Source organism: Mus musculus, chromosome 10, assembly GCF_000001635.26.
Source record: "Mus musculus strain C57BL/6J chromosome 10, GRCm38.p6 C57BL/6J".
Lineage (NCBI taxonomy): Eukaryota > Metazoa > Chordata > Mammalia > Rodentia > Muridae > Mus > Mus musculus.
The window spans coordinates 99,232,931-99,246,406 of NC_000076.6; the positions used below are offsets into that span (position 1 = coordinate 99,232,931).

The 13,476-nt window shown below is 43.8% G+C and overlaps 1 long non-coding RNA gene across 2 annotated transcripts; it reads left to right on the top strand.

Annotated features, from left to right (window-relative positions):
* Positions 1-144: 144 nt before the first annotated feature.
* On the top strand, positions 145-6,083 carry Gm34777. 2 transcript variants are annotated; one of them, XR_871999.2, is made up of 3 exons: positions 145-466; positions 561-2,157; positions 5,756-6,083. It is a non-coding gene; the product is annotated as a predicted gene, 34777 (long non-coding RNA). The 2 variants fall into 2 exon arrangements; XR_001779847.2 differs by having other exon boundaries at positions 564-2,157.
* Positions 6,084-13,476: the final 7,393 nt, after the last annotated feature.

Genomic DNA, 13,476 nt, shown 5'->3' on the forward strand with positions numbered 1-13,476 from the left:
TAAGGGATACTGTAAAGTCACCACTTGGGAGATGAAAGGCCCTGGAAAAAGAAGAAACTGACCTTGGTGGCTTAGTAAATATTTGACCCAATGACTCCACCTCCCACCCCCAGAGTTTAACCTTTAGCCTTGCATGCCGGAGCCTGGAACATGTGAGGAGCTATTTTGGTCAGAATCCTGGGACATGGGGAACAGAAGCTGACACAGGATATGTTAAGCAAACAAACAAATGTATTAGAAGAATCTAGAATAGCTCATAGTAAAGAAGAAAAAGTTGAAGAATCTAAGTTCTTAAAAGAAAAAAACAATCGAAGATAGGCTAGGAATTTAGCTTGGAGGAATCGTGCAGATTCCTCTGTTCCGAGGCAACTAGGGTGAAATTATTGGATCCATTTTGCTTCTGTGTCACTGCTCTGGACACTGGGATTCCAGGTCAAGACTATCTGACAGGTCAAGCTTCAGCCAGGTGCCCAGCTTCACTTTGTTCCAGATGTGGGGAGTTTCTGTGATCTTTTCCTTGTAGAAAATCAAATCGGTTTTCCCATCACGTTGTGTTACAGCAGCTTCATTAGCAGGAAGAGATTCGGTGCTGTACTGGGGAGCTAGCTACACAGAAGTAGTCCTAAGCGTGGTCAACTCAACATCTCCAGCTCAGCCTCTTCCAGTTCGCTATCTTCCAAATTCTGAATCCGCTTGCTGGACATCTCCTCACCAGGCTAGTATATGCGCTCGCGCTCTCTCTTTCTCCTCAGAAGCAAGCAGGGATGTGTGTGTGTGTGTGTGTACAGCTTAAAATGTTGGAGAAGGGAAGACAAGTAAAGGGGGTGACGTTGGCTACAAGCATGGTGGATACCATGGGTCCCTGAGGAAATAAACTGTTTGCGGTTTTCCCCCAGAGTTGAAGTTTTGACTTAATTTGAGCGAACCTGACATCGGTTTCTACAGCAGTACATTGGATTTGGCTTGTGCTGTTGTGACACAAAGGGAAAGGCACACACACAATGTCAGCAATGTTCTCTCTCCTTCCGTTTTCTAGAACTGACTTCGATGGGTGTTTTTAATTCATCATAGGGCTTATAACAAATGTAGCACATTCTTTTATTGATTGATTCTTTTATTGATTCTTTTATTGAACCAAAACACCGAGCGGGTGCTGAAGGAATAGAAAAAGGCCGCTGGATCAGCCTTTTGAAAAGAGGCAGCAGCTCAACTCTGGGATTCAAGATTGGCTGTGTCCCCTGGTTTCCATATAGGTGACCCCTTAGATGATAAATCATCAGGCCATAATGCAAGATTCTGCCCAATTGTAACCCAGATGGAACAAAACAACCCTACTGGGAAAGAGACCGCTACAATTAAATATTATGTTTGCCCGGAATGATGGCTTAAAGCCTGTGACACCAACACCGAGGAGTCTGAGGCAGGGGGATCAAATAGTCAGCCTGGACTAGGCAGTGGCTCCCAGGCTAGCCTAGGATATACAGTGGAGACCTATTTAAAGAAAACAAACTAGATTCAGTGAGGTAATACAACAAGTCAAAGAGGCACTTGCCACCAGGTAATGACCCGATTTCCACCCCTGGGACACGCAGGCTAGCAGGAGAGAACCGCCTCCTGCTCCAAGTTGATCTTTGGCCTCCACAATCGCACTTGCACACACGTGTGTGTATGTGTCCGTGTGTGCGCATCAGGTGGAGAGCATTTAAAATAACAAGATGCTGAAGCATGTTTTCTTTTGAGTACTAGCCAAGTCTTTAGGCAATGTATGGACTAACTTTTTTTTCCTTAATGATTTTGTTATAGCATTTAATTTAAAAAAAAACAAAAAACAACTTTGTTCTATGTAGTGCATAAAAAGCTAATAATTGACTTTAAATCATGTCGGAGCAGCTCCTCCTGCTCGCTGGAATCCTTTCTTCTTTCCTGTTTCAGATGCTTCCTCTAGCAGATGATCTTCCCTTATGTTTCCATGACTCCAGCCGTGAGGCATTGATGCAGGATGGAGCTGACTTTCACTGGATACCCATCACATGCCCAGCATCTTAACAAGTGTCTTTGCTTATGTTATTTCATTCACACTTGTAGGACTCCCCGTGGATGTCATCTGAAATCCAGGGAGGTTTTTAAAAGTGCCCGGGATCACAAAGCTAGTAATTGGTGAGTTTAAACTGGATCCCACACCTACCGGATTTCAAAGCATGATCTGTTTATTATGTTAGATATGATGTTAGATATTAGTTATTGAGAACTATGAAGCACGAGTGTTACTTGTGCAAAGAGTCCATGAAGGCTAAATAGGAAGCCGACAGAGGCGTACGGAAGTCAAAAGAGAGTCTTTGTCTCAAGGTTCGCTACTTCCGTAAGGGGCACATGGAGGATAGCCAAGTGACATCTGATGAACTTAGTCATGAGCAGCTTTGGGTCAGAAGGCCATTCTGAAAGCTTAGAAACTACCCAAAACAAAGAGTTCTCTTCCAGTGACATTAATCCACCCTTTCATATAATGAATACTTGGTCCATCCCTATCAGCGTTTGATCATACAACCGATGAATTATTCCTCATCATCTTATGAATTCTTAGTACTTTCATCAAGGACTTCCATATCTATTGAAGCAAAGAGATTTCAAAGCTATTGGAACAAGTTGAAAGATACTGTGCACTGCACTTAAGTGCCTCTTCTATAACCAGCATATTGTGGGCACATGCTGATCGACAATTCAATATCCATCTCGCCATCATTTCCTGTGGAGTGTCTGGTGAGAGTGTTAAAAGCAGGCACTCTCGGGACTCCACAATCAACAAATAGGCACCTGACCCACGCTGGAGCCAGGCTTTCTAAAGTGAAGGGAGATGTTAGGACAATGGGCAAATGATGGGTGGGCAGTGTTTGGGGCAGTGTACTGACCACATCATAGGATGGATCCTGGAGTAGCCCATCCCATCAAGGCACTTCTGCCCAGTTCTCTGCTCCATCCTAAGAGTGGACAGAAACACAGCCAGTGAATTTCTGATGTGAAACAATGGCAAGCTAAAGATTCCCCTTGATGAAGTATGGTTATTGAAGGAAGATAGAAGGTAAGTTAGGTTCGTAGAGTAAACCCAGGCACATGCTGGTAAGACACCAACTGCATTAGCTGGAGAGATGGAGCAGAGAGAGTAGAGCCAGAGTCAGAAGGGAAAGGCACAGGTGGCTTTAGTGGTCACTAGACACAAATTGTGGGAAATGAGAAGACTTCAAGAATGCGAAATAGGCATCTCCCTGACTTCCTTTCTGCTCCTACGTTTACGTGAGTAGGGCTAACCACACTGGCTTAGATAACCTATGGAAGGGCTTATCCTTAGATAACAGTGATTCTCTTTCTCAGCAGCCATTAATTGCCTGTAGTTCTTCACCTAGAGGTGGGACCTTGTGAAATTTCCCCCATCCACGTTGGCATGACAACTTGTGATATCACTGGGCTGACCCTGTTTAAGTGACCATATTGTTAAGATTGCATGAGTGTAACTTCCGGGTCATATACAGAAAGACATTATCTCACGGCCAACCCCCTGGTCCGGACATGCAGAATCGGTGTTCTCCCTGTGCCTTTAGCTTTAGGTGCAGGAGTTGTGTTGGAGATGTATCAACTGAGCCTGGAATCATGGTCACTTGTGGCTTTCTGTAGCGATCTCTGACTGCCGCAACCCAAAACTTCTTTGATGAGGGGTGAGGGCTTCACTTATATGTGGGAATAAGGGTAAATATCTAGAATACAGTTAGAAATTATATTGGTTTAAAGAAGTGGTGGTAGTCGCTTCCCTTTTAGGATACATGACTTCACCAGTAGTTGGGTAGGTTTACAGAACTAAGGATGAATTTCCTGCCATTAAGTGGACTTTAAATCCAATTAAAGAGTTGTCGGTTGCCAATCAGAGAGCTGTTGGATTGGTAGAATTAATATTGTGAAAATGGCCATCCTACAGGAAACAATTTCCAGATTCAGTATAATTCCAATCAAAAATCCTCATGCTATTCTGTACAAAAATAGGATAAAGAGAATCCTAAAATTCACATGAAACCGCTCCAGATTGCCAAAGTAATTCAGAGCAAAAAGAGCAACCCTCGAGGGATTACCATATCAGATTTCAAGCTATATCTCAGAGCCGCAGTAATAATAGGAACATGGGCAGCAAGTTCTTATTTATGAAGAATGTCTTCTTCCATCGCTGTCTTCTGAGTCTTGTGACACATACATCATTTCCTCCTAAAATATTATCCAGGAAACTTGGCAGGGGATACAAATTTCTCTTTCCCTCTTCTCTCCAACGGCCCAAGGATATGTGTTTAAGTAGGTTCTTGAAAACAGTCCTGGAGAGCAAGCCACACTCCAACATCAACAAGCACACTCGAAGAATGACTGTGTCTCCTAGGGCTACTTACCACGTCAGAATTCCTACAGACATGCTCACCTACGTGGCCACAGCCCACACAGTTCACACAGCCTTGCCACATCTCCGTGGGAAGCTCTGTGCTGTCAGGTCCTGCTGCTTAGGAAAGGTGTTTGAGTACTGGTCTTCGTCATGTGGAAAGAATTCAACAGTGCTCGGGCAGGCAGCGATGTGCTCAATGGGCTGTGTTGTCCCCTCAACAAAAACTCACAGGACACGAGCGGACAGAAGCCTCTCTGAGTCAGAGCCCACTGCCTGCTTGTCCTTTGTCCTTTGAGCCAATAAATACAGTAACACCCAGACCTATAATATCTTATCTGCAGAAAAATACGACAGTGGCAGAGCTATGCACCTAATCTCTGAGCCAGCCTCTACAAGAGCTTTCTAGAACCTTGGAATTGAGGGACTCATTTTTGAGATGAAAAAAAAAAAAAAAAAAGAAATGTTGATAATCTTGTTGGAGTCTTCTTCAGCTTCTCATTTTATATATCTTGGAAATTGGTTACCTAAAAGGAAAACCAAACTGGTAGTGTTTTAAATAAGCATTTGAGTCATACATGGAATAGCATATCTTATCCAGTGACTTATTTTTATTTTAAAAATTATATTTGAGATAGGATCTTGCTTTTTTTTTTTTTTTTTTTGGTAGCCCTACATTGAATTAGACTGACTGTATGACTGTGAATAATCTTGAACTTGTGACCCTCTTCCTCTATGTCCCAAGGGCTCGGACTTTAGAAGAGTCAATGCCATGCTAGGTTTACATGGTGCTAGGGTTCAAATCTAGTGTGTCATAGACAAGCACTCTACCAATTGAACTACATTCCCTGAGCTGTTATGTGGTATTTTGAAAGATAAAACATGGTTTTAGAATATGCTAGACACTTTTGAAAGCCAGCTTTCTCAAAACCATGATAGTAGATTATCGAAGGAAACCATGTTCTGTGGGCACCTGAGTTTTGGTTGTTGCTCTGTCTTTTTAATGGGCATTGGGTGTTTTGCCTATGTGTATGTCTGTGTGAGGGTGTCAGGTCTCAGAGATACAGACAGTTGTAAGGTGCCATGTAGGTGCTGGGAATCAAACCGGGTCCTCTGGAAGAGTAGTCAGTGCTCTAATCCATTGAGCCATCTCCCCAGCATCAGGCATCCAAGTTTATAGACTATTTTCCTGGGTAGCAGCAGGAAAATAGCCAAAATGTCTCACCAGACTTTAGGACCTCACATAACTTTTACTGGAGAATTCAATTTAGATCGTCGTGTTTGCTGCAGCTGCATCAGCCAGGTCTCATTTCAAACAAATTTTCTCCGGTTTCTTTGCCAACAAAGCATACTTGACAGAAATGCCTCGGAGTCAACTCCTGCTGTGCCACCGGCTTTAGGCATTTTCAATTTAAGGAAGCAACCATTAGGATATTTTCAATGATGAGAAGAACGCCATTAAGCTGCCACAAATGTCAAAAGTTCCTGGCTCTGTTGACACTTATGTAATTGTTCTGGAAACCCCCACGCAGCGGAATAGACCTACAATACCAGGTATGACGCACTGAATATGTCTATGCGCACACTCGCTCTGAAGCATCCTCCAGGGAGATTTTTTTATTTTTATTTTCCTTAGAAAAAATAATAAAAGAAAAACTAAGGGGCGTTAAATGGAGAAAGTTTTCCCTGTGAATTTTTGTTTCCTTTCCTTTCTTTCTTTCTACAAAAATTCAGTTGCTTTGCAAAGAGCTTCAGAAGAGGCCGCTGTTTTCATTAATAAAGCAGCCAGATGGGCAGCACTGAAACAGGTTGAAACTTTGAAATTCTCCTGAGGGGAGTGGGGGTAGGAGGGGGGGGGAGGTGGGGGAAAAAAAAAAAAGAAAAGATCCTGTGTGTTCTCAAATTCCCAAATGGACTTTACTTCCTCTTGTGACTTTTACCCAAGGATTTATTTATTTATTTATTATTTTTTTTTAAGTTGTGACTGATAGCTGTGTGATTGGTGTCCAATCTTCTGTTCAACGATAAAGAAAACGATGCCTGGGATGGAAGGCTGATCAGCTCATGCACGCACGGCTAGACCTCAGTCACGAAGCCTCACTGGGAGCCTACTCTTTAATGGCTTTTATAAAGCCCAAATGTTGGGGCGGGGGTGGAATGGAGAAAAGCATATGGCATCTTAGCATACCGTACCCCGGGGGGGGGGGGGTATGCTAGAGTTTATAATGCTACGGCAGCGTGTATTTCATTAGTAATACACACAATCCAGACTAAGAATCCTATCAGTTCTGAGCCAAACCAGACTCCACAGGGCAGTCCCCACGGGCAGCTGAAACAGGTTACGAATAGGAATTGATGTCTGGGCAGTCATGGAGGCTCAGCCATTTGGTTGTCATCAAGGCCTTGTAGTACGAAGTCATCGGTCTGTTCTCCACCTGCAAAGAGGCAAAGCAGAGGTGAGCAGCACCCATCAACACACTCTGTTGTGTTCAAATTAGGTCCAGTTCTTCCTCCCAGCCCCATGCTCCCAGAAATAAGACTCCGACTCAAACTACATTTATAAATACCTCAGCCACATAGCTAGGCTCTTCTCTGACTAGATCCAACTTAAAAATATCCCACTTATTTTAACCTGCATTCTGCCACGTGGCTGGTTACCTGGGCTTTGATACCATGCATCTGTCTCCTCATATCTTCCTGGCAACTCTTCCCACCTGACTCTATCCAGAAGTCTTTCTCCTCCATGATGTCCCACCCACCTCTATTTCCTGCCTAAGCCACAGGCCATGGGCTTTTAAATTGACAGATGATGCATCCATACAATACACAAGATATTCTCTGTACACTGGGGTCTGGGAGACAAGAACGGGGTTCCAGGAAGGACTGATAGGAAAGAGAACCACTGTCTTAGAGAAACTTATATAGTGTAGAGGAAGAAGCAAGGCAAAAACCTAACTATAGAAAGTATCTCAGTTAGGGCTTTACTGCTGTGAACAGATACCATGACCAAGGCAAGTCTTATAAAAGACAGTATTTAATTGGGCTGGCTTACAGGTTCAGAGGTTCAGTCTATCATCATTAAGGTGGGAGCAGGGCAGCATCTAGGCAGTCATGGTGCAGGCAGAGCTGAGAGTTCTATATCTTCATCTGAAGGCTGCTAGTGGAAGACTGACTTCCAGGCAGCTAGGGCAAGGGTCTTGAAGCCCACACCCACAGTGACACACCTCCTCCAACAGGCCCACATCTTGTGCCACTCCCTGGGGTGAGCATATACAAACTATCACAGAAAGGAACATAAGCTAGGGAGATAGCTCAATGGGTGATATCCTAGCCTTGCAAACACAAAGACTTAAAGTCTGTCCCCTAGAACCAACATAGCAATGTGCCATGCACTGACAGTCCCTTCACTGCGGTGGCGGGGAGCACTAGTCTAGCTGGCCAATGAGACAGTGTCTCAAAGGCATTGGGTGGTCCTCCTGGGGATGACCCTCTGCCAATACTTGGCCCACACACAGATATGCAACAACCACAAACTAAGTGAGAGGATCCATTCTTGCTTGCATACTTCACCTTCTACAAGGGAGAGAGCTGCTGGCTCTGGTTGGGGAGGGGTTACAAGGCTTCTGTGTCTTTTCCTTTCTTCACCTATCTCAATTAATAAGAACATTGTGATCTGTGTGGTCCTAATGAAAGGTTCCACACGTTTACCTTTCCCCTATCACCCTAGAAGGCACTAGATCAACGGGTTCTCACATGGGCATTGTGACCTTTTGGTGGGGGGAGTAAATTCTAATGACCCTTTCACAGGGGTCAAATATCCTGCTTATCAGATATTTACATCATGACTCATAACAATAGCAAATTACAGTTATGAAGTATCAAGGAAAATAACTTTATGGTTGGGGGTCACCACAACATGAGGCGCTGTACTAAAGGGCTGCAGCATTAGGAAGCTTGAGAACCACTGTACAAAAAATTCTAATGCTTGAAGTAATTTACCCTGTTAGCCTTAGGATGTGGAACACAGTAGAAACTGAATGAAATGACAAGATATGAGAATGAGAGAGAGAGAGAGAGAGAGAGAGAGAGAGAGAGAGAGAGAGAGAGAGAGAGAGAGAGAGAGGAGGCGTGTATTTCTAGCCCTGCAAACAGTGGCATTTCCTGTTCACCCACTCACTACCTAGCTTCCAGTCTCAGGACCACATAAGTATGTTACATACATTATCTCCTTTTGTCCTTTTATCTCACAATCTCCCCCCGCCCCACACCCCCTCACCGCGAGACTAGTGAGACCCTCAGAGATTTATCAATTTGATGTTTTAGAGGCTAGAAGCAGAATAGGGATTTGAACTGAGGCCCACGTAGCTCCAGTTTTGGTGTAGTTTCGTATATCCCCAAGTACCCAGGCACAGGCCGACTTGCACACTTCCCACACCACATATTGCCCTCAGTGCTCCCTGGTGTCAGGGATATTGTTACAATCACCTTCTCTGGCTTTTAAAAGCATGATTTTCATGGTAGCTCTTTTACCTGCTGTCTGGAAAAGGCCATAAAGATCCCATAGCCTGCTATAAGAGCAACCAGCGGCTGTCAGCCAGATGCTGTCAGGGTGGCGATAGAAGTGTATGGCAGTTCTAGTTGGACTACCCAGAATCCCTCTCTCGACTTCCGTTGTTTATTCCTCTTTGGTTCTTTAGCAACTTGTGTACCCGTCTTGTGGGACCTGTTCGAAAGGGATGCGACCTGTTGAAATGATGCGCCCGCGAAGCGAGACAAGAATCCTGTCTGCACCCCACACTGTTTGCTTTGTGAAATTCCAGACTGTTTAATCTGCCCTACCTCATCCTCATAACTCCAGATTCCACTTTTCTTAATGACTTTCCCCTCCTTCAGTGCCTACACAGTTATCTTTGAAGAAGGCAGAAAAGCAAAGATGAATCATGTGCAGGAAGTGGGGGGGGGGGGGAGGGGGAAGGAGTGTGGTTGGAACAGCAGATGGCTGAGCGTGTGGGCACAGAGCTGTCTCTGTTGTTCCTCCCGCCACGCTCTGGAAACAAGTCCCTTGGAAGCATATATTCATTCCAGGATGGGGGCTGCATCTGCTTTCAGGTACTAACATGTAAATCCACATCCGCCAGGATTCATTGTAGGTATCCTAACCCTAGGCTCAAGCCCAGGTTGGACTATTATCCTGTCCTTGAAGTTTTGACCACAGACCTTCTAGACTAGACATAAGGTGATAAACTACTTCAATGAGTGGAAACAAAATTTCTCATGCCATCTTTTTTTTTTTTCTCCTGCAGGATATGAAGTAAGTGTGTGGGTATTTCTCATGTGTTGACGTGCCAGCTCCCTGACCTTCTAGGGGACTGGCAGATGCTTCTAGAAAAGCTGGACTGGGCTTTCAGGGGAAAGTCTAGGTTAAGCAGAAAATCCCACTTTGTTCCACCGGGAGCTTGTGGTGGTCTGTATGTGGAAAGAACAGGAAGACAAAAGTTCTGCATGCTGGCGCACAAGTACTGACCAGAAAGCACACTAGAGTTAGCTCCCCAATGTACGCACGCAGGCAACCGGAGTCATTTTGTTTGAATAGCTGGACTAAATTTCGAGAGCTCACAGCAGCGGAGAGTTGGAAAGATCCTGTCTCAGAAGGCTTCATTTTGCCCTTTCTTTCTTTCATTTAAATTCCCAGATGCCATTCACATATACGCTAGAGAAAAGGCCGTAATTATTTTACTTCTACATGGATGTACTCATTTAACGAGTGTCTTGACTGCTTTCTCTCTATTTCTGCCATTACCATCTGGCCTCCAGACGAATATCACAGCACACAGGTATGCAGAAGTGTTTTTGTCCTGTTCTCCTTAAGGTGATAGGTATTTTGATAAAATGCGTTTCTAGAGTTTGGGATATGTCTTAGCACAAGCTATTATTCGTGACTTGGAAACCAAGTGCTGTGGTTTAAAACTTATTTGACTAATGGACAGCTTAAAAGACACTCTTAAGGGACCGAGGAGATGGCTTGCTGTATATGCGTGAACTTCTCAGTGTGGGTCCAAGCACCCACATTAAAAACAAAAAACAAAAAACAGGAATAGCAAAGTGCATCTGTGTCCCAGAAATGTATCAGCAGAGACAGGGGCACCCCTGGGCCTTGCTGGCTGGCTGGTCTTGCCAAATAGATGAGCTTCAAGTACAGTGAGAAACTTAGTCTCAAAAACAAGGTGGAGAGGAATAAACTACATGACATCTACCCTCGGCCTCCACATGTACACATTCATGCCCAGCTACGTTTAATGACAAATAATAAGCATCGTCTGATTAAGTCTCCATAAACTCAGCACACAAATCAATAAGCAGGGCTGTAGAAGACATTTCCTAAGTTGTACATCACGATCGTAAATCCTGCTAAGAGTAGAATTTCCACCCCCATCGTCATTATGATGTAGTGACTTTCTAGCTGAAGAATCTTTCAGACTGATCCCACAAAGACACTCATTGTCAGCCCTTAATTATTTTTTTTTTATAGTTTCAGTGCATGACTAAAACAGACCAGTGTTTGTGCTTCTCGAACTTTCTTAGCTTCCCGTAAACCCTGAGCCTTAGCAGTTTCCCAAGTGACCAGAGGAGAGAGTGGGGCTTGGCCTGCAGTTGTAGGAGCCTTGAAGGCTTCAGGACACAGGTGTGGCAAGAATGGGCCTGCATACCTCACACATTATGGCTGCTTCCCTCTCTCCCTCCCTCCCTTCTCCTACAGGCACCTCCGTGAGACCTGTAATCTTGCTTCTCCACCCTCTGTCTTAAGTGGCTGAGTAACAACCCAAAAGTATAGGGAAGTTAACATTTAAATCAAGGGATCAGAGTTCAAGAAGAAAATTCTCTTCTTTCCTTTCTCTATTACTCCTTCCCAAACTCCACAGGTCGTCAAGGTAACTCTCCGGACTGACACAGCCATGACTGTGTTTGCTTACAGAGTTACAGGATCAGGTCCTCTATGTCCCCACCCAGCATTTTTATTCCTGCCTCACCTCTCTCTTGTACTTTACAGCCTTGGAAGTTCACCTCCCAGTGTAGCCTAAGGCTTTTATTTTCCAGAATGTTTGCATAGAATTATATGCATCTATATCTATCTCCCTTCAACTTGGCTTCTTGACAACAGTCGGGGTTTTTGTTTGTTTGTTTGTTTGTTTGTTTTTACTGATGATGTGGATGTTGATCAATCTAGAATCCTTATTAAGGTGAGGCAGAGTTGATTCAGGGAAATTGTCTCTGTGTCAAGGATTTGACTCTCATCTAATTTATCTGGGACTTTAATCTCATTGGCCTGAGTTTAAGCCCAGTGCCTAGGACATGTTTATTTACCATGTGTGGAGCCCAGGGATTAATGTCTGTCACCAAAAGAAGAAAAGTCAAATATGTTTGTATGCTAGCAGATAATTCATTGCTTCAGTCGTTTCTGGCTAGTCTGGCCTAGTGGAGCTCCTTACAGAAGCCCCAGCCGCAGTGCTGACAAACACACTTGCCTCCCTCTGTATAACCGCTGCATAGGAGGCTGGCTGCTTCTCTAGTAGTGACCCCCACCCACTTCTGTCCTCAGACAAATCTGGCCAATGTAGTATTTAAAAGCTTTCTCACTCAGGAATCTTCCCTTTCCACTTTGTGTATATTTCAGCTGGCAAACGAAAGATGATATGTAGGGATTGTAAACAGACACTTAAAACCTTCCCGGAAGCAAAGGGACTCCTCCCCCCCCCCACTCCCTTCTAAATGGGCGAGATGGTATCTTTATTTTCTTGAGGGTAGAGGGGGAGAATTAAGGCCCTCGGATACCTGAAGTATCACTTTCTCTTTCCTACACCCACTAAGGAGGAACCAGTGATTCAGGTTGGAACATTAATGATCTTAACTTAAGAACTTAAATCCCTCAGTACTCTTGGAAAGAATAATCTACAACTGAGACATAGTTTACGATGAACTTTGAAATAAGACAAATAAACCCGACAGAGAATCTAAAGGATAAGGATACTCTCCATTGCAATTTGATATTGGAAAGAGAAAGGAAAAGCCAGCCATTGGATTATGTCTTAAAGTGTCCTTGAAGATAGTTGAATAACTCTACCTTTATTTTTTCCTCTGTGAAACTAATGGTTGATTCATGGTATTTAAATCTGCTGGCTATAAGGAACATACCACTATGGTTACCTATTAAGGTATAAAAATAATATTAAAAATCCACTTAGAAATAGGTAAAGAATAGGAGTAGGTAGCTCAGAAGAAAGAAATTGCGTTTGTTTTTCTGTTTGCTGGTTGAACCCAGACAGGGCTAGGTAAGTGCTCTGCAGCTGAGCTACAGTCCCAGCAGAGGAAAGAAAATTCAGGCAGCCTTTACGTATCTGGAAAATGCTCAACTTTCATAATATTATAATAATTTAGTAAGTCTGTTGACTTTCCACATACATGTTATGGTACCACACATGTACAGACAAATAAATAAACTAGAAAGCAAAAAAGAAAGACTGAAGGAAGATGGGCCTGGTGACAAAAAACCTGTAGTCACCATCGTTTAGACGCTGAGGCAGGAGGATTGCCAGCCTGGGCTATACAGAGTGAATTCTGAGCCAGGCCGTGTAATTTAGTGAGACCCCGACTCAAAATTTAAGAGTAAAAAGAGGTACAATTTAGTGGTAGAACCCTTGCTTAACATGTAGGCCAGTGTTCAATGCCTGACACATGTGGAAAGAAAAGAACGAGGAAGCTCTCTATTTTCTAGAATGAAGCCATCTCCAAAATGTTTCCAGAGAACGCTCCGATTGGGTTCCTCGGAGTTTTGTCTGCTAGACTTGTGTCACGATAATCAATATGCATAAGGATGCACATATTCTTGTACACAGACTCTGTCTGCATAGGCAAGCTGCGGGCCAGCTAATAGTGGTGTCTCAGGACGGGGAATGGGTAGCCAGGAGGGACACACTTTCAGTCTATCCTATGTCCTTCTTTTCATATTTTATTTCATGCACAAGTATTATGTGCCCCCTCTCCTCCCAATATATCAATAATGTTTTATCTTT